The sequence below is a fragment of the Syngnathus typhle genome, linkage group LG3 (genome assembly GCF_033458585.1).
Source record: "Syngnathus typhle isolate RoL2023-S1 ecotype Sweden linkage group LG3, RoL_Styp_1.0, whole genome shotgun sequence".
Lineage (NCBI taxonomy): Eukaryota > Metazoa > Chordata > Actinopteri > Syngnathiformes > Syngnathidae > Syngnathus > Syngnathus typhle.
In genome coordinates, this window is record NC_083740.1 from 2119799 (window position 1) to 2140841 (window position 21043).

The window sequence follows — 21043 nt, forward strand, 5'->3', positions numbered from 1 at the left end:
TGGGTAAATGAAGAATAGGGTTTTAAGTAGTTCATATTTTTTAAACTCTGCCTAGCAACAAGTGACTTCAAACACCAGAGAACAAATAGCTCAACAATTCTTTTTTATTTCTTTGTCCTTTGCAAGCTAAACTCAAGTAGAGAAAGTTCTATTATGGAGTTGTTTATATTTTTGTTGTTTAGAATAAACATTAAAATGATCATGTAGCCCGCCCGAATAGCGCTGGTGTATTTTTACGATTAAAACGCTTGAAATTGTACAACGCCGCGACAAAATCCCTTTTTCCCTGTCTCCTTCCATCCGTCCTCTTTCCCTTTCAGCCCGATTGCAAAATCAGCAAACAGAGCGGCGGCGGCGGCAAGGAGAGCAAACAGGGCGAGTAAACACGAGAAAAATATCGCTTTGCTCTCCTGCTGCCCCCTCTGGATATGTGAACGCCGCCGTCTGCCCATCTTGCGTAGTACAGTAGCTCGGGCCGGCTGGCCGGGGCCATGCTTTGACATGAGGATTGTCAAATCGCACCTCCGAGTAGCTGTTCGCTCGGAGCCGGCACCCGGTTTACATAATCCTCTGATCCCAGGGCCTGCTGGAAATGTGACTACACCTCGCTGTCTTTGAGCTCTTTCCAGTGACGATAGCAAGGATAGCTTTAGTAAGTCTCAAATTTCAGATCTCACACAGCTACTTACCCCGACTTTGGGATTCTCCTTTTATTGTGGCTGACCCTCACCGAGGATGGAAGCCCACCGGCAGCGCCGCCTTTGGCACTTGCTTTCAACTCGGCGAGGTGTCCCGAGCTGGACGCGCGACAGAAAGCCATCTGTCGGCTGTGATCGCACGCTTAAGCGTCTTCATTAGCCTCATTGACGCTTTGTTTGATTTCAGTGGACCCCCCCCCCACCCCCCAAGTATGCATGAGGCGGGGGTGTTTACATGACGTTTTGTACTGAAAGCAAACTGCGCTTCAGCTCGAGGTCACAAACTGATTTCTGATGGAAAAAGCAGCAGCTTCAGCATTTTCAGCAAGCCGTCCAGGTCCTGAAGGAACGAAGCAGCCCCAAACCATCATTCTACTGCCACAGAACATTAGTGTCATATTATTGGCTCAAAATTCCTCAATTAAGCTTATCTAGGTGTAATTCAACTAAAATTGCTATTTTTTTTTCGGTCGGCGATGACACTGTGGCATCTCTGCCATCCTATTGATCATCCATTCGTCAACATCGCCGAGTAGGAAAAACTCTCAAAAGCACATCGCTTCCCCCCCCCCCCCCTTCTGGTGTTTCTTTCACCATCCATTACAAGTGTGTGACAGCTTCCAGACGGAATGAGAGGAGTAGGGCGGGGGTGGTGAACAATGCCTTGTGACCCTCTGTCAGTACCACCCTGCAGCTCCAACTCCCAGCAGGCCTCCAGAGGTAGAGGTGCTGGATGCTGGACCCTCCACTCTCCCCACCTCATCCCACCGCCCCTGCCCCTTTTGGAATCAATTGCTCTGCAACACCATACAAACGATCCGGTGAAGCCCATGCATCACTGCGTGCACACACACACACACACATACTGCACCACCAACAATGACCAGCCACGTGGCTGGGGAGTGTTAAAACACAGTCAAGATGGAGTGTGACCATTGGTGTGGCTTGTCAGCCACTTTGGCACTTTGGACAATTTGTTTCCTGTTTTGCCATGTGGTAAAATGAAGGAATTCCCCAAAGGTCCCTAATTTTCTGTAGAAATGGGTCTGAAAATGTCAAAACCATGGAGTCCACATTGTTGGATTCTTTCGCATATACGTTGACTTGAGTCAGGCTGTTGTGTAACCTTTGCACACCTACCGGTTGAAACCAGCCAAGGTCATCAAAGAACCATTTTGGCACAAATATCTGGCAGAAAAGGGCTCATGTCTTGATCTTCCTGGCATCTGTGAAATAGTCCACCAGAGATTCTCCAGTCTGCTGGTTGTCACTGTTAGCATAACATTAGCATTAAAGGCCCCATGAAAGTTCAAATAGGAAGTCAGCCATTTAGCAAGTAAGCCACCATTTTCAGGAAAATACGCCCAGGGCACCTCGTCCTCCTTTTGATTCATTTCCTGTTTGGCTCAAATCCTCGTTAATTTACAGTTTTATTGAATACACTTTTGATCACTAAAAGGATCTTTTGTGATATAAGGGAACTGCAAATCCGCAATTGGTAGATCTGAACTCTTCTCTGGTCAGGCCTATTGTTGACTTCAAGTGTTGCATTAATCTCACTCCCAGAGGTCCCCTTGGAGCCAAGTGCCCTCCCCCTCCCCGTTTCACCCACACACGCACACGAGCGATGACGAAATTGTGTTAATTTAGCCAGCCAGTGGTATTAACCATATTATATCAAATAAGTGCCACAGACAATTGGGCAGCCAGCTCGCTGACTTGGTTTTAATTGATTTTTTTACATGCTCTCAGCCGCCCGTGATTTGGTTTCCCTCTGACACTATGTTTATTAAAGGCAGATTGCATAAAGGAATACATAGATATTGTTGGCGGGCTTCATATGAGCTCCGAGACGCCGTTTTAATATTGGGGTAGGAGTTTATTTTGATTGAAGTCGATATGTGCGTTTCAAGAGGGGGTCACCCTGCACTTAATAGTCCAAGTCAGGAGATTAGCAGCAGGATGGACTCGCAAGCAAAAAAATTCCTTTTATAAAGATTTTTTTTGCAAAGAAAACGACCTGGATCGAGTTTCCGGATATCGATGAGTTGTCGATTAATCGATTCATTGCGTAAAGCTGGTTTCTATAGCCTTGGCAAACAGTTCCTTTTTTTTAAAATTCTATTTCCTGCAAGTGTATAATGTCTCTTTCTTCTTGAACATCTTTTACCAGCTGTCTGGGTCTTAAAGGCATGCTGTTCAGCCTCGGAGAAAATCCCCCCTAATCATCTTTTTGTGTTGGAAGGCCACAATATGCTGAAGCAGGCAGGGTACATGCACACACACACACACACACGTTTACGGAGGTTGCCAGCCCGCCGCTTTCTTGTCGCCTTCCCCCCCCCCGGGGGCGAAAGGAAGGCGGGAGACGAGGTAGTGCAGAGTGTTGGCTATAATCACTTGTTAGAAGGTCTGCCTGAAAGATCGCTACAACTACTTTGTGCCTTCTAACTGGTGCCCGTACCAACATTTTTGAAGTGGCTCGGGGTTATTTTTAGTTTATCGGGAACACATCGGTTTCCGTATCATAAAAAAAAAATCCAATATAGTGCCAGATTTGTAATCAATCCATTTGATTATTTTTTTATATTATTTTTGATTGTGTAGTAGCGGAAATGAACAATTAAGAATGCCTGCAAATTAATTTTAGATTTCTAAAAATGTCAATTTATTACGATTCTTATGTATCAAAGCTATCTACTGTATCTAAGCTAGGTGTCTGCGTAGCCGTCTTAAAAATCGTGTTGTGAGTTCCTCTTGTTTCCACAGTGATCGGAATTAACTCTTTTGTAAGAAGAAAATGAAGAAGGAAAAAATAGCGCAACCTTGGCCACGCTTCAAGATAAAACCTCAGGTACCGACAGACGGACACGCTCGTCGTGCATTATTTTCATCCCTCGCATCATGCCAAGAATGAAAACTGGCGTGGCGATGTTGTTACCCAATGTTCTCTCTCCCGGGCTGTATATCACATCATAAAGAATACATAAAACTCCTTCTAAAAAGAAAAAAAGGCAGGGGAGGAAAAAAAAGAAAAAACTCCTCAGTCTCCAAGGCATCGGCGCTGAGAAGCAGCCCCTGTTTTGAAACTCTGAACAGAAACAAAAGAAGTTTCCTTGCAAGGAACGGGGAAAAAAACAATCTTGCGCATTCTGTGACAGGAAAAAGAGGGACAATGTTAGCCATAATAATAATAATAATAATAATAATAATAATAATGAAGAAGAAAATAGTGATGGAAATAATAATAAAAAAAGTAATAATAATAATGTGACCGCTGAAGTTTAATGCCGTGGAATGAATTGAAAGGAAATGTTAAAGGTAACGGTTATTTTGAAAATGCGTAAATGTTTTGAATGGGACTCACTCCGAATAGGTCTTGAAAGAAATGAATCGTTGGAATGGTTTGAATCGGTCAAGCCGTTCGGGGAAGAGGAGGGGAAGTGTCTCCTTCTTTCCAAATGTTGTTTTGGAATTTTGCACATGGGGATGAATCACAAGTCGAAATGGTCGGCATCGGTCGGGAAATGCGGAAGGAAGAGATAAATACCGTTTGCAAACGGCTTCTTCGTTTGGGAGTATCGCGAATGGGAATGGCTCCTTTCGAACGGGGATGGATTCGTTTGAATCGGAACGAGCGACTCGACTCGTGAAAAACTACGCTGAGAGGCAGCCTCCGAAAAGCAAAGGCGGCCCGCCATTAGATGCCGAGCGGAAGCCGCGGCGGACAGAAGGCGCCTTTGCTTGCCAAGCCGAGCGCCCGCGGCGCGCCCCGAGCTCGTCTTTGACTCAAAGCCCGCCTTTCACTTCTTTTAGCCTCATTCGCATGTGGCGCGCTACACGCAAACCCGGCGCGCTCGCAGCCTGCCTCCTGTGCGTGCGCGCACGCGGGCGTCTTTGTGTGTTTCCCAACCGGCGCTTGGCTGTTTTCGTGCTGCGTGTTGGCAAATTCACCTGAGGCGCACCTGTACCGTCAGCGTGCTGAGGCGGATGCAGAGGAAAGAATCGCTTGCAGAGATTTCGATAGGATATTTGAGAGAACTAGGCGTTTGTTTACATTGCCCGTTCATAAATACGAGAGCCAATCAAAAGTCTTGCGGCTATATTTTTCTTAAAGCGTTGCGGTTCAGATTTGGTCCTAAGCTCTCGAGACTTTGAAACCTAACTTTTGAGACTTTCAGTTTCATCACAATATTTTGAGCATCAGACAGTTCCCAAATGAGAAGCCTGTTCCTTTTGCTGAAGCTCAAGATGTCTTTATCAAGAGGAGCTTTCTCTGACAGCCTCCTTGAGGTGACTTGGCACCTAAGGGGGGGGGGGGGGGGTTGCCGTGTGGCCGTCCGTCCACTGGCAGCTAGTGGAGCGGAAGTAGAAGAGGGCAGTTTGAACGTAATCGCTTTTGACTGGCACGTGTTACACGCTCGGGCGCACCATTGATTGGGCGCTTGTTTGCTCAATCACGGCCACGGTCCCGCCCGTCCGCTCGGTTCCGGCGGTCGGGTTCGACGAAAGCAAACGTGATAAAACGAAGGTTGGGATGATGACGACCGGGATAAAACAAGCGTCCTGAATCATCGGCTAGTCTTAGCACTTTGGTTTTTCCTCCGCGGACACTCAGCATAACACCCTTCCTCCTCATCCTCTCTTCCACTTCACCCTCCCCACCCACCCACTCGCCCGTGTTCCAGACATGCTTTTTACAGCTCGGAGGATGTGGGAGAGCTTGGTGTCATGGGTCAATGTCACTCAGCCAGATGTTTCCTTTGGCACACAGAAGGACAGCCGAGACGGCCTGTCCAGATGTTCTTCTCCTGGACCATCAAAGCTAAATGAATTGATAATAATTATTGTAATGCTCCCATCAGTGGAGAACTTGTGTCATTTTCCACGTAATTCTCCTAACACCATCGCCGTTGTTACCTTTCTCGTGCCCGCAACAGAAATGGTGACATTTTTCCACTAGAGTCAAAGACAGAAAAGAAAAGTCAAGACGCCACGGCTCTGATGTATGATCATTTGTATCCTTTATTTAGGATGATAACTCCTCTTGACAATGGCCGGTAAACAAGAGTGTCTCTCTCCGCAGCGAGGTGAGCTATCGCACTTTGATCTGATATTGATCGCCTCCCCCCCTCCTCCCCTTGCTCCCGCCTTCTTCAATCACTCCCCCGTTAAAACATTGGCGACGGCCCGAGGCGTTGAAGCACAGCGGCGAGGTTAATTGATACCCTCTCTGCGCTGTAAAAGAAAAAGAAAATCATAAACAGCTATGGATACACTTGTATTGGATTTGATTTTGAATGATAAGTTAATCAATCCAATAAAATCCAGTACAATAAAAATAATGAAATTAAAAAATACGATTCAATATTCAATTCATTTATTTCAAATTGAGCGTAAAATGTTTTCATTTGACATGTTCACGCACCTGACAGCAATTTTTCTGTCCTATCATTGATGATGATTTGGGGGAAATATAAAATCTATATATTTCAATTTTATATATATAAAATCTATATTTTATATATTGCAGAGGCATCAATTCATGATAATTTCTGATTCATTTTTATGTTAAGGGGAAAAAAGTTGGTGTGTTGTTTTTCCTTATATGTGTGTTTCATTTCTCTCTCTGCGGGAGCAAGGCGGAGGTGGGGGGGGTGCAGGTGTGTAATGGGTGAGATGATGAAGTTTCAGCGTTCAGGTGGTTGTGTCATCCATTACGGCCAGCAGAAAGGCGGCAGATAAATCACCTTATCAGGCCCCGGCCTTCTCCCCGCTGAGCTGAGGCGGGCTAGCGAGGGGGGGAAATCCATCACGCTCCACAAATAGGACATGACTCAGACATCAACGCGCTTGTGTACACGGCGAGGTGCGGCTTTAACGCCGCACTGCACCTCCTCTCGGGGGCGTCGGCTTGGCAAATCTGGGTTTACCTTGTGTTTACATCCTGGTGACTGGATCGTACCATTTTTGCTCAATTCTTGGGGGTCACAAGTGTCAAAATCACATTGTGCTGGTTGGGCCGTACCACTTTCCTGGTTTGTAAACAGAATAATTAAATAAAAAACAAAGACATGAAACAGACCTGGACCAAAAAAAAAATTGAAATTAATTTGACCATATCAATATCGTCTAATTAGCATCAGAGATGTCTTCAAACTCGCCGCGTAATTGTTCTTCTGATAACAAATGTCCGTATTATCTCTGAATTGCTGCTTTGAAAATGTTGAGGTTTAGCCTAACCCCATTAAACCCAAATTTCCCAAATGTTTAATCACAATTCACACACACGCACGCACACACACAAAGTTACTGTACCTCGATGGCTTCCCATGGCTGGTTGCCAGGCAACAATAATGACAGTGACCTTTTCGAAATCAGTGGGATACGTCTCACTTGTGGGGCCTTGCCAGTTATCACAGTGCGCACACACACACTTTTTTTTTTTTTTTATACACCGCCACACAAAGACTTTTTTTTTTTCATTTAAGCGCATTTTTGCCCTTGAGGAAACCCGGAGGAGTTAGCGTTCCACTCGCTAGCTGCTTGTCACCCCCCCCCCCCCTCCCCTTTTGCTCATCCTCTTAACGTAAGAGCAGTCTATTGGTATTCAGCAGCACAGGTATGTTAAGACAGCAGAGGGCTTTTTAAACATCTTAGCCGCTGTTTGTTCTGGCTCCGGCGGGGGCCCCTGGTGTCGTACACCGGGGCGCTTTGGGAATAAGACAAGGAGAATTGCAAATTTGTTTTTCGCCGGCGACAAGCGCCATGTTACTCTACGTGAGTGTTTTGTACATAAACACTCTCAAAGGTGGAGTGTTTTGTTTAATTTTTGGGGTGTTTTATTTTTCTTGCCGAGCATCCGGGAGGTTCACTGTTTTGATTAATGACTCGTCTACAAAGCTCGTTCGATGCTGTTGTTGTTTCGTCGGAACAAAATGGCACAATACGCGGCATAGGCAGCATGAATAGTTGACTTTTTAATGGCTAGTATATAAATAGTTGGTGTCTTGGAGTGGCCCTCCACCCACCAAGTGTGAAATGAAACAACCAGGTAAAGTGTTTGTTATTTGACTAAAACTGGATTTTGTTGTCTTGTCATTGCAGCCGCCATCTGATTGAACTTCATTGAAAATTGGAGAAAACGTGGTGTTTGTACAAGGTTGGTACCTGCTTTTATTTTTTTTTTCCCCAGTACAACATTTGTGAAACCGCTGCAAGACCCTCAAGCGTGTTGATAGTGATCGTCGTACTATATTTTAAAGGAGGAGCTGCGTCTTTTTAGAAAATAAATGGATCTAGTGCAGTTCCCTGAGGAACGCCTTTCTAATATGATTGCCGTTCCATTGTTGTTACTTTGGATGGATGTTTGAGCCGTCATCGTGCAAAATCATGTATGCAAACGAAACTATATTGACAAAAGTTTCAGGAAAGGTAAGAAGTCCAGTATGTAAAGTAAAATGGGACAAAATGTGAATTTTCCAACCACCTTCTGGCAACGCCTACAAAATGGAGTCATTTTTGTTTCCGTTTATGCAGATTAACAGCCTTGCACTGTATTATTATTATTATTAATAAATCTAAACAAATGAAAACAAATGGCTCTATTGAACTTCCCTGAGGGATGCCACTCTAAATTCTTCCCCACTGTTTGTTGTGACTTTAAATGAATGTCATTCAAATACAGAACATCATTCCCACAGTCCCACCACTTGTGTCCATGTAGTATACGTCGGTGTCCGATTTAAGCCGGACACAACAGGGGAGCAGTTAGTATAAAAGCAACAGAAAGTTTCCCCGGGCATGGATCGTGTACGGAATGGGGAAAAACCTTCGGCGGTTGTCTCTTAAGTCACCTGGCTTGCATGTGAATGACAAAAACTCGTGTCTGTCGCCCCTTTTATGAAATCCTTTACAAGCGGCCTGACACCAGGGCCTCTGCTTTGTGCAGGCTGTATATTTCTATTCATAATTGATGGCCGGGACCCAGACAGACAGAGCGCTACACATGTAATATGGATTCGCTCTCGGTTACAGATGCATGCCCTCATCTGGACTTGACTCTCGGCTGTCGTTGCGTGTGCCCACGCAGGGAAAAGGCTGTATCGGCTTTTGGTTGGCAATTGCTGGTGTTGTTTCATCTTTGGTTGCTTTGTCCATAAACTGTGCCTTCAAATTCGCAAACGGGTCATCCAGCCCAGGTTATAGTTTCACTTTCTTTCCTGTTTGCCCTTTGTCTCCTCTTGGAGAAAATGCATGGGACAAAAATTCATATATTTTGGAATGGTCACATTGACATGTATGGAGCTTGTGTAAACAAATCTATAGTTGGACAACACCACTCAAGAGAGTCACCTGTTTTTATTTATTCATTTGTCTGTTTAAAAAAAAATAAAAAAATAGACTTAAGTGACATTTTGGCCTCGGCGGAGGTCCGGGCCCTCTAGCACTCTCTAGCTTGAGGGCGCAGACCTGTGCAGTGGATTTAAAAATTGATTTGAATTTGGATTTGTCACAAATATCACAGTTTGCTCTTCTTCCATATTGAAGTTTGTTGGAAATGTGTTCAGAAATCTGGCAAATTAGCTTTTGCTAGACAAAATCTTGAGCAGGTGGTCCTCAAAGCAGAAGAAAGAAAGCTCGGCTAGGCAATCTGAACTCTGCATTATGGTGACAACTGACTGCCCATGTTGTCCTCCTCCCACATTAAATACTCTTGTCCAAATTGATTGAGTGCTCCTACAACCAATCCGTGTCTCGCTCTACTTTAGTCCACCAGTCTCGACTGAAGTTCACAGAGGCCAGAGTTCATAGTCCGTGTTTCCATAGCAACATTTGACATGTCCTCCCAGCAAAAACAGAGAGTCTCTCAATTCTCTGTAATGGGTTTGACCTTTGAACCCTGTCTCTCAAGCAGACCGGCATCCCCGTTTGTGACGGCGGCCTGCAGCCACGCAAGGGTTAATAGCCAATGAGGCGCTGTCGTGTCCTCTCGGAGTGGACAGGTGAGGCTAATGCTAGAGGCTATAGGGGCAAAGTACATTTTCATCTATGTCTTTGCATTTGACAGTTTTGAGAGTCTTTGCGTAATCAATCAAAAGATGTGAGGTAAGAAGCGGAGTTGACAAAAGTTGCTTCAACTTGGATTACAAACACAAAATACCGTCATACATTCAGATTAGCGAATTAGTCTTCATTAACAATGCTAAGAAACATAATGAAGGCATAGCAAATGCCGGAAAGGCCAAACATCCATTTCCCAGGGTTGTCAAACCTTTGGTTTATGAACACAAAGTAGTCATGCTCAGGTTTTCTTTTTAATTGACGTAAAAGCTACGACCCCGCCACCGCACCCATCCAATCGCCTCCTCCCGCCAGTGTCGTCCGTTGCATTATTTATGCGCACTAATCAGGAACCCCCAGCTCCGGTCTGCTAGCTACCCTACCGCTAACATCACTTCCCTGACCTGACCCTCCCTGTTTCCCCACAGCGTTGTTGTGTGTTTACGCTAACGTCTGCTCATTAAGGGCTAGCCAAGCCAGGCTAGCGCTCGTTTGCTTTTTGACACTCTCCGAGGTGGACTCCGGGGTACGGCTCCGAGCTAATCTGGAACAACAGGCGAAATGCACGACGGTAGCTAGCACGCGCAGATGAAGCCTACGAGGACTCGCGATCCAGCTTCATTATTGTCGTGATTAGCACTCCTCTGTGGTGGTCCTTGGTGTCGGCCACGTGAGCCGTGACCTCCTCTCGGGAGGTAGAGTGAGGGCAGACTGCTCTGAGCCTCTGCAAGCAACACAACTGTTTGCTCAGTTGATGCTCGGGCGCACAGAAGCATTTTATTTGTACGATTACGTTTTTTATGAAACATTTTAAAATTGGAGAAAAAAAGTAATAATCGCCAAATTTCCACTCCGTTGAAATGTTCCTGAAAACACGTTTGCTTTCCTCTCGAGGGCAAGCATGCGTCATTTGAGTTAGCGACTCCTGCCTTGTGCCTTTTTCCTGTTTCCAATGCTCGTCAAGGCAGGTAGCAAAAGGCGCTAACAGGGCAGCTCAAGGTGGAAGTCCCGTGAAGGACACGGCTCCCTCGGGGTGGCCTAGCAATGAGCGCGGGAGCGTGAAGGGCTGCAGCCGTGGGCTCGCGACATTCCATTTGTTTGCGTAGCAACTCTGGCATTTTGCACAGACATTGCAGAACTACTCACAACCTATACTTATGATATCGCTTATCATAAATTCAATTAATTTCCAACCTTTGAGAGAGAGAGACAGAGAAACAGAGCCAGAAAGAAAGAGAGAGAGAAAGAGAGTATATACAGTACACACAAGAGGGAGAGAGAGAGTATACACATAAGAGAGAGAGAATCCGACAATATGCGACCTTAGCAATGATAAGTGATTCAAAAAATGGATAGATATTTAGAATCTTTTTATCGCTGTCAATTTTGACCTTAGCATTATAGTAACAAAGTACAATATTTGTATATCACTGGTTCTATCGTGTACAAGTAATGAAGTCGGTGTCCAGATCGCCACCACTGGGAATCGGGGCCCCATGAAGTGGCGCTTCCTTGAGCCTTGCTCTCCGCGCGCAACCCGATACTCCAGAAAAACAAATGCTTTACATTCAAACAGCTAACAAGGATGCGATGTATTTTGACTGGAGAGTTTGCCGGTGTCAACGCGCACGCTGGATTAAAGCAGACGTATGCATAATTCACGCGCGACAGCGAATGGCTACAGCGTGTCGGATGAATAAACTATAATGCTAAATATTTGACAGAATGCTAATAATTGCAGAAAGAATTCATTAGCATCCGCGAGGCATCCTTATGAATAATGGACCTCGAGGAGTGCGGGAACATCACGCCGGATCTTCCCATATGGGCCTGATACCTGATCACTTCATTCATGGCAACGCCGCTTTGCATGAGCGCCATGTGAAGGCCAAAAGCGCCATCTGGTGGTGATGGGGAGGGCTAAATTTGGGGGATTTTTGTTCCGACCGTGCGCTGAAAAGGGGTTTGGGCGTTTACAGGTGCCTCTCAAAAAAAAAGACAATTTGTGGAACATGTCAGCAGTTGAAGTCAAAAAGTGAAACTCCTAATTTGCAGCTTCATTAAACTTAGTGACATTATTCATAATTATGATTAATCTAACATATAATACATACTAACACGAGAAACAGTTCTGCAAACATTTTCATTTCACGTTATGTTTAGTTGAATTGTAACCCTGCAAACTACTAACTTAAACTGGAAAATCCGCTACTTCCGAACTAATTAACTAAAAACTACAAAGAATAAAGTTTGGTGCGTATTTTGTAATACTGACTTCTTCCTTGTGTTAACACCCAATTTTAGCAGTTTCAGAATTATCCAGCAAAAGTTTATTCTTTTGTCTGTTGCTTCAGCCCTTCTTCTTCTTCAACGCCACGCTAAACATTTCAATCTGAGTTTAAACTGGTTGCTCCAGTCCTGTAGATAGTTGGCTAGTTAGCGCGTTAGCTAATTAGCAAGGTTGTTCGGAATGAAAAATGGCCACCCAGCTGTGTGTTGTTTATGCAATGCGAGGCCTTTATTTCTCCAAGCGGACATTTGAAGCGGAGGCCCCATTTGAAGAAAATTATGTCATAAAATGACACAATGTCACGTTTTTACAGTCAGGGAGGTGTTGATACATTTGAAACGCTAACAAACCGTGTCGCGTCGCTTGAGGTGATCCAAGTTGACTTCTGTGTTCCCCCAGCTGTCTTTTTTTTTTGCGAAAAACGAATGTATATTTCAAAAGGGATTGACTCCCCATCTTGCCCTTTTACACATTTATGCATTTGCAGATTATTTATATCCGAGGATGCGGCGAAAAGCCGCCACTGTCACGAAGAGACGGCTGGGCTCACTTTCGGCCGCGAGGTGCAAATGTTTGAAAAGAGGCTTCTTCCAAGGCCGGGAAATCACTTAGATGTTTTTGTGAAGCCTCCTCTGCATCTACCGCAAGTAAGAAATTCCATCTCATCAAATTCAATTATTATGACTTTGTAAGGAATAAATGTCTTAAATTAAATTGATTTTTTTTAAAATTAAAATAATAATGATAATAATTAGTTAAGTGGAGCTATTTTACTATCAATTTAAAACTCTTTCTCCGTTGAATAAAAAAGAAAAACTCCCGAAATGTGGAGCCAATGTGCTCTTTCACCAATGATGAAGTCACAGGCAAGGCAACACAATGCTGTTAATTAATGATCACATCGCCGGGGACCTCATCTTATGAATAGCCTGTGGATAATTAAAAACCCGGACTTGGACCGCTAAGGACCTTCCGGGACGTCCAAGCGAGGGAATTCACACACAATACACAACAATGACAATTTGTGGCGTAATCTGAAGAGAAAGCACACAAGGCCTTGTAAATTTCTACCGCGCTTGGCCCCCGAAGAGCGTCAATAGAAAAAAAGAATACGTGTAAATGGATATTAAAAGCAATGTTCTCGTCACCGTTGCTGTTTTCACCCCCCCCCCCCCCCCCCCCTTCTTCTCTTTCCTACCTTTCACTTTCCTCCCCGAGGCCACGAAACACTACTTTTACATATATTACCTTTTGATTAATGGAGCCGTATTCATTATTCCGCCCCGTCGCTAATTAGAAAACGCACTCCCGCTAATGATATACAGTCAGAATAATACTTGCCCACGAGGCATTGCCATCGCGTCGGCTTTCACGCTCGCGCGAGCTCTCGGTCCGGGGCGGCGACGCAACTTTTGCGACTCCATTAGCGCGAGAGTCACGGTGTCATTGTTGTCTGTCGTAATGAGGCCCTCTCGTCTCAGGAGAGAGGAGGCTTGATGAGGTACGAGTCGCTCTTAATCAGCGTGCCGCTATCTGGCGGAGGCCGGCGTGATGTTGCGCATATTTATTGTTTTTCTCCGTAGCGTTCAAACAGAAAGATCGGTATCGTATTTTCAAATCCAGTCAACCGACGTGTGTTTGCAATGGAAGGATCTGTCTTTCATCCCATTTTTTTTTTTTTGCTGTATTTGTGGTCAAATCAAAGTTATGAATGTAAAGATAGTGCTTTGACGCCACCATGAGGTTGAGTTATCTGACCGGAAGAAAATGTGTTTCACTGTCATAACGTTGATGAGGTGAATGCAATAATAACTCCCTCACGATGAAAAGCCAATATTTGGATTGTCCGTTGCCCAATCACCCTCGTGTGGCTTTACCGGCCCCCTACTGTTCTAAAAGTGAGGACCATCCATATCACACCTACTACACACTTTTTCCCCCTACTAATGCAAGCTATTCCCCCACGGCCGCAGCGTGACACAGGTAATGGCTGGAGGGGTGTGATAGAGGCAATGGGTCACAGCATGTTAGCGACAAGGTTACAACAACTTTCGGGGGGGGGGGGGGGCTGGTCGTTTCGGGTTTGGTGTAGTAACGTAGCAAGATCAGCAACAAAGGCGCTCTACAAATTCTGCCAAAGCGGTCAGAAACAGACTCCATGGGGTCGGCGTTGCCATTTTTTGGGTCGTAGCCAAAGCGGTTCTGCATTGAGGTCCACCGGAATAGCCTCCGCGGGAACTCCGAGCAGGTGCAAACAGTCGAAAATGACAAAGCGGCTCATTTCCGGGGTCAGCATTTTCGAAGATTACGTTGTTTTCTCCTTTCTACTCCGTCCGAGCGCCATTAGAGAGCCGCGCGCTGCCATTAGTGTCGTAATGGAGCCTTCTCGTTCCGCTTCGGCCTCTCTGCTGACCGAGCTCTCTCGTTAAATTATAACGCCCGTGTGATTGCGTCATTGATTCTCATCGGGAATTACATAATCTTCGAAAGTTTGCAAAAAAAAAAGTCGCATTGGACATTGCTGAAAACAAAAACATAAATCCACAAGTCTGTCAGGAAACGAAGCACCTGCGATGTACTTTTCGTTCTCACTTAGCGCAAATGTTTCTTTTATAAACTTTGAGCCAAAGTGCTCGCCACAAGATATCGTCGTTTTGTGGCAGTTTGGCAAATTCTGGTCGCTTTTTTCGGTTTAGGCACGATTGTCGGCCGATTGTCTCGTTTCGGGACGATTCTCCGATGGCGAATGTTAACGAGCAGCTGACGGAAAAGAAATCACAAGCGATGTCGACTTTGCGCGCCTCCCGCGGCTCCTGTCAGCCAAAGATGGCAAAAGCACTTTTTTTATTTTTGATTTTTTTTATTTTCCTCCGCCCCACCAAGTGTTTGAAAGCCGCCACATTCCCTAACAGCGTCGGCTTAAAGGCAAACACGGGCAAAGTGACAAGTGGAAAGAGCGCCGCCGTTGACATATTCCCCATCCTTTCAGCGTGTCATCTCACTTTCTCTGGACACCTGATGGATTGTGACAGCCTATATTGGCTCTTTCATATGAAAGAGAATTTAGCCATGAAATGTTAATGAGCTGGAATTTCTTGCCGCGCTTTTATTACAGCCCGCCGCTTTTTGAACATTATTCAAAGCAACACGCACAAATTCCACTGTTTGCCATCAATTAATCATGCCTCCTTGTCACCCAAGTAGCTCGCCGCCTTTAATCAAGAACGGCGCCAGCTCCTTGAGAAGTTGTTGCTTTATGATCACAACAATTACAAACTTAAAGGCGATTATTTGAGTACGTTTATTTGTTTCTGTCGTGCCCGAGGCGATGGAGGGCAGATTTTCTATTTGAGGAGACAAAGGCTAAAGGCTGCTCGGATACGACAATAGAACCCAAAAGTCTTTTGTTCCCGTGTCCTCAAAAGTTTTCAAAAAAACATTCTCAAGTTTGACTCTTAATCCAGACATCAGTCAGACTTGATCAATGTCTAAAAAAAAAAGGATTCATCAAAATCGGACAAATAAATTGAGAAGGGTGCTAACATAAAATGTTTTTCCATGTCAGCTATCAAGCCGGAGAGCCATGAATTGTAAAATTTAAGAAGAAAAAAAAAAAAATTCTACATTTCAAAGCCCCTTTTTGGTAAAGGTTTCCACCAATAAACCAAAATGGCCCACTTAATTGGTCTTAATTTTTTAAGATAGACATGGCCACACAATTTCAGCTCCATCTGTAAAACAGAAAGTTGTTTTTTATTCTAAATTTCCCCCTTCCCTTTCTTTTTTAATTTGCCCTCAACAGGCCTCCTCCAAACTAAAATGGCCGACTTCCTGTTCAATTCCTGACTTTTTCCTGCCTCCTGTTATATTTTTGCAAAGTTTGAGGTCATACGTGACTCGTTGCTTCAAGAGACTGCAACCAAACAGCCATTCCAAACTTTTTCTGTCTTTATTTACCACTGTTGCGTAGCACACTGGCGGCGGCCCGGGAAGAACAGCCAGCACCCCTCAATAAGTGATAGGCTCAGGAAGACGCAACAGTCTGGAGGATTTTCAGGGTCCGTCTAATTAGTTCCCATCAAAAATGTAATTCCTTTTTTTTTTTTTTTTCGGGAATAACGCCGCCGGGGCCGAGTAGCCCAAAGCGAACATACCTGGCCGAGGACAAAATATATATAAATATCTATGAAATAATGAATGGAAATCTTGTAACCCGGAGCCATAAGTACATTTATATGCTTGACACGAACACGCCATCGATGGCGGCTCCCGCTTCTAATTGAATCCCTCCGACGTATGTGTAATCTTGCCATTAATATGAATGCCGGCCGCGCTTAATATTTCACACTTCTCGTAGATATTGTGAGCGTCTCATACATCCTTCAAGGGCATATTCATTAATAAACTTTTTTTTTCTGATACTTTTTGGAGATTTAATAAGCAGGTGAGGAGGAGGATGATGTAGTGCGCTGGAATGTATTTTTACTGACACCTTATTAAGAAACGGACTCGTGTCATGTTATTTATAATGTGGCAATGTTGGGTTGAGGGATTCGCAAAATTAATATACGATAAATATGACATGTTTATGGGATTTATTAAAATGACTGTAATGGCACAATAGCCACTGGAAAAAGACCCAATAATAGGAGAAAAGATCAAGATAATTTTTGGGATTGTTTCCATTGACAACATAGTACACTACATGATTACATTTTTTTTTTTACAGGCATTCAACTTGGTTAAAATCTTAACAAATAACTATTGAAAGTTAAGAGACATTTAAAATATCGTCAGTTAGGCCTTTTACTTTCATAACGAAATGATAAAATAACACATTTCGGATTTATCAGTTATACAAGAGATGATGTTTTATTGACATATTCAACTTTTTATGAATCTAGAAAACTATAATTCATCTGTCTGGATCATCACAATTAGTGAACAATCTATTTATGTATCATTTGCATTTTTCTTTCTCCTTTTTTCATAATTCTTTTGTGATCTTTAAGTAATATTACCGAGATGGCACCTTTTAATAAGTAATCCCCTACACTACTGTAGTTACTGTAATTACTTTTATAACACTGCTGCGCAATAGGGAATCAATTAAGCGCACGGCATTAATTCCTAGCTTGTTCAATCAAGGGGCCAGTCTGTTTGGATTTGGGCCCTGATGGTTGAGCCCCACCTTTAACAAGGCCGCCTTGCTCTTGTATCTGACACTGCCACCACACACACCCTATACATAAATAGAGGGAACGAGAGATCTAAAAAGCCCCCGTCGCAAGTGCCATTTGTCTGCAGGTTAACAGAAAGACGAGATATAGGGCGGGCGTGAATAATTCAGGCTCCCACAACACATGCACTTTTGCTTTTCAAGCATGAGTTATAATTTAATTAGCAACTTCTGGTGCCTCTGCTGGCCTATTCAAATATTAAAATCTTCCGCCGATCACATTGGATTAGCCGGCGCCGTGAAATTCCCTGAGATGTCAGTTGTTGTCTCAGCCACCGACTCCCCCCGTCGCCCCCTCCCACCCACATCACTTTCACTTCTCCCCGTCTTATCACTCTCGTCGCCGTTTGTTGTCGTCGTCGCAGTCGACTACTCCATTAGAGACAAAAGGGGGACGTGCGTCGCGGACCTTGGGGGGGAGGCCTTAATGCAGGGTCGCACGCGTTGGACCAGATGTGATTGCGAAAAGGCTGAAGAGGCAACGCTCATTAAGGGATGTCGAAGGTTTATTTATATTTCAACAACAAGGCTTGCTTTATTGCCTCTTTTTTTGTTTTATAGCTTGCTGGTCTCTTTGATGAGTCCAGAATGCTGAGGAGGAGGTGTCGCGACATACAAGCAAGTTTACAGCGACATGACATGTTTAAAGCATGTGACGAGGCCTGCATGCGTAGACGCTTCAATATTAAAGCTGACAGTAAGTCAAACATGACTTAGGAGGTCAAAGTAGAGCGTGAGAGACATTGACTTGCCTTTAAAAAAAAGAATGTGAGCGACAAAGAAGACACGAGTGTTCACCTTATTTCAACAAAGCCGACGTCAAAACAAATCAAGACGTTCCTAGATGTCACTCTCAACTTTTAAATATTTCCTATACACATTTCAAAGGTGAAAAGATACAGAGTAAAGTCCGGTTTACCGCTAACATTAGCCGCTAGTATTAAACATGCTATCATTTGCCGCATGGAGATACAGTAAAATTTTCTGCCATTGAATATTTTGACTTTAATTTTAAAGCAATTTGGGTGTCCGGGCTAATTTCTTTTTTTTTCCATTAAGACCCCGCTCACATTTGCCCATCTTGTCTCTGTCTGTGGGTAATGAGCTCGTCCCCAAGATAACAGTTGAAATACGTCAAAAGGAGCGTCGGGTCGCCACGACGATTAATACGGCTTCGGAGGCGAATGTGCCCGGCTTGAATTATTAACCCGGCGTTCCGTTTTGAAAAATGCCGGGTGGGCGCGAGATTTAAAGGGAGTTAATGTTTCACCATCAAACCATTTTAGGATAATCTCGCCAGCTGGACGCGTGTGATGAAAACGCAGTTCCTCATCATCTGAGACTGAGTGACGGCGGCGGGTCTTGAGGGGGTGTCGGAGTGTCTCCTTGCGACCGGCCATTGCTTTTAAGTGGCTGGTGCATTTTTCATGCTCGAGCGGTCGACGGGAATGTCTCGATTAAAGACCTATTCAAAATGGCGGGGGCGTGGGGGGCCTGAAATATTTATTGGCTATTGCAACGCTACACCACAGAGTGAGTGTTAATTAAGGAAGCAAGCTATACTGTATGCCGCACTTGGGACGGTGGGGGGGCTTTCAACGCAGCCTCATGGCGGAAGATGACTTAAAGGAGAATGACATTCGGCTTTGCCCACACGTCCCGCCGGACGGCCATTTCTTGGGCTTTATTTTGCACTCTGCTTTTAGTTGGGAAAATGGAAATGTCTGATTTGAGGAGTTGGCTGGAGCATCGTGGATGGCTATTCAATTGTTCACGTGATGATATTCGGTTAAAATGAAAATTATTTTATATGAATGTGAAAAAAAATCATGTCATAAATGGTCCTTTAATGGATTTCTCGATCTGCTTTTTATATTGTATTATGTATTAATTTATTTGCAATTTAAAGCCCCAATTGAAATATTTGCATGCAATTTAAAATATAGGATTTTATTTTATTTTTTTATTATTATTTTGGTGCCAATATTTGTATCCACACTAGATCAGCATAACTTTGCATACTTTGCCGTATTTATAGAGCTTAGTTTTTATTTTTCTGACTTGACTGATAATTACTTTACATATTTGTTATGGCAGTCCCTGAGAATAATAATCCCTAACTAAACCCTAATCCTAAAACATTTCTTCAAAACTTTTGTTCCATCCCAGTCCTCCATCCCATCCCAGCCATCCATATGCTTCCCCACCCCCAACAAGCATATCACGCAGGTGTACACGCCCGCAGGTATCCATCCTTCCTTCCCAGTCTGCTCGGCACGCTAAGCGCCCCAAAAAATCAAAGCGACACCTCTCTGGTTTGATATGCCATCAGAGCGAGCGGGAACGGAATAGGAGGGGGGGGTTGATTTTCTTTAGACGGCAGCGACACGTTTAAGTGCCCAAAAGTCTAAAAATGTCATCAGCGAGCAGCGAGGCGTAACGACCGCGAGCGTTATACCGACTATACCTTTAAATTATTGAAAGGCGCTTTTGGAATGCCAGAGTGTCGTGGATCAACCGCACCTATGCAGGGGTCAAGACGGCTGCCGTTCTTAATCTATTCGTAAAAATTGGTGCAGCTGCGGCTGATAATTAGAAATCTGTATTTCCGCGGGCAACGCGCATTGCTAAGTTTGCACCTTGTATTAAAAGCATAATTCTACGACAAAGCCAGTTTAAGGGGGAAAACCTAATGTTATATTAAAGCGGAGTTAATCAGTGCAAGACGAGATACTTTATTATGCAGCGCAAATCCTTTAATGTGCAAAAAAAAAAAAAAAGACACAGGAGCAGATTATTATTATTGGTAGTATGACGACAGGTTAATAAAACTTTGGCTTTCTTAATTTTTCATACTGGTGAGTGTGTGTTTAAATGTTTAATGAGCCCTTTATGCTCCAGATATTCCAACAAAAAGGTTAATAAGCCCTAAGATGGAAGAGCGGGTATATGATAATCGACCCGCAAAAGAAAAAGTGCAGCGACATTAAAGAAGCCAAAGGAGGACTGGGGGAAGAAAGAAAAAGACACTTAAAATGCAGAATAATAATGGCATAAATATATAGAATCTTTTTTTTTTTTTTTTTACTAATTATTTATATTGCTGAGCAGGACAAATCTATTTACAGAATGTTGATTTTTCTTTGAGGGACCTAATGAATTATTTGCCCCCAAAATAATTGTATGAGCCAGAGTAGTGAAACAGTCACACAACCTTGTCAGGATTGCGGACAAACAGGTATAATAGTTTTGACTTGTCATTGTGGTAAGTTTGATTTTCATTTTAACTTTTTTTTTTTTTATTCCATTTTGTTTCGCTCCCCTGTACGTGAATTTCACGGGGCAGCAACAATATGGCTCCTTTATTAGCGTGAAAGTTGCGTGTTACTTGGCGGGAAAGTGAAGAATAAGAAATGGAATCGCACCGCATGATGAAAATCTCAGACAATCCCAACTCCACGCAATGCGACCGAGAACTGCGCCGAGTTGTCGGCGTTAAACTTTGATGCCAGCCGAGCGGTAAGAGTAACAATTGTGCGGCGTAGCGGTAATAGGCGCAGCAGAAGGAAGCGGGGAATAAGGGGTTGGAAAAATGAGACGATTGGGGGTCGATGGTTAGAAGATAGCGGGGAGAAAGGTTATCTATGATTTAATGCCGATGAGATGAGCCCTGCCGGTTCATGCTGCTGTGATTCAAGTCAGCGCTCAGGACTTTCAGCTCGTTTCATCATGGTGCTCCTAATGAGGCCCGGG

At 44.0% G+C, this 21043-nt stretch overlaps 1 long non-coding RNA gene across 1 annotated transcript; it reads left to right on the forward strand.

Annotated features, from left to right (window-relative positions):
- Positions 1-5729: 5729 nt before the first annotated feature.
- Positions 5730-12692, forward strand: LOC133151180 (uncharacterized). Its single transcript, XR_009713867.1, has 3 exons — positions 5730-5788; positions 7806-7860; positions 12539-12692. It is a non-coding gene; the product is annotated as an uncharacterized LOC133151180 (long non-coding RNA).
- The last annotated feature ends 8351 nt before the right edge of the window (positions 12693-21043 follow it).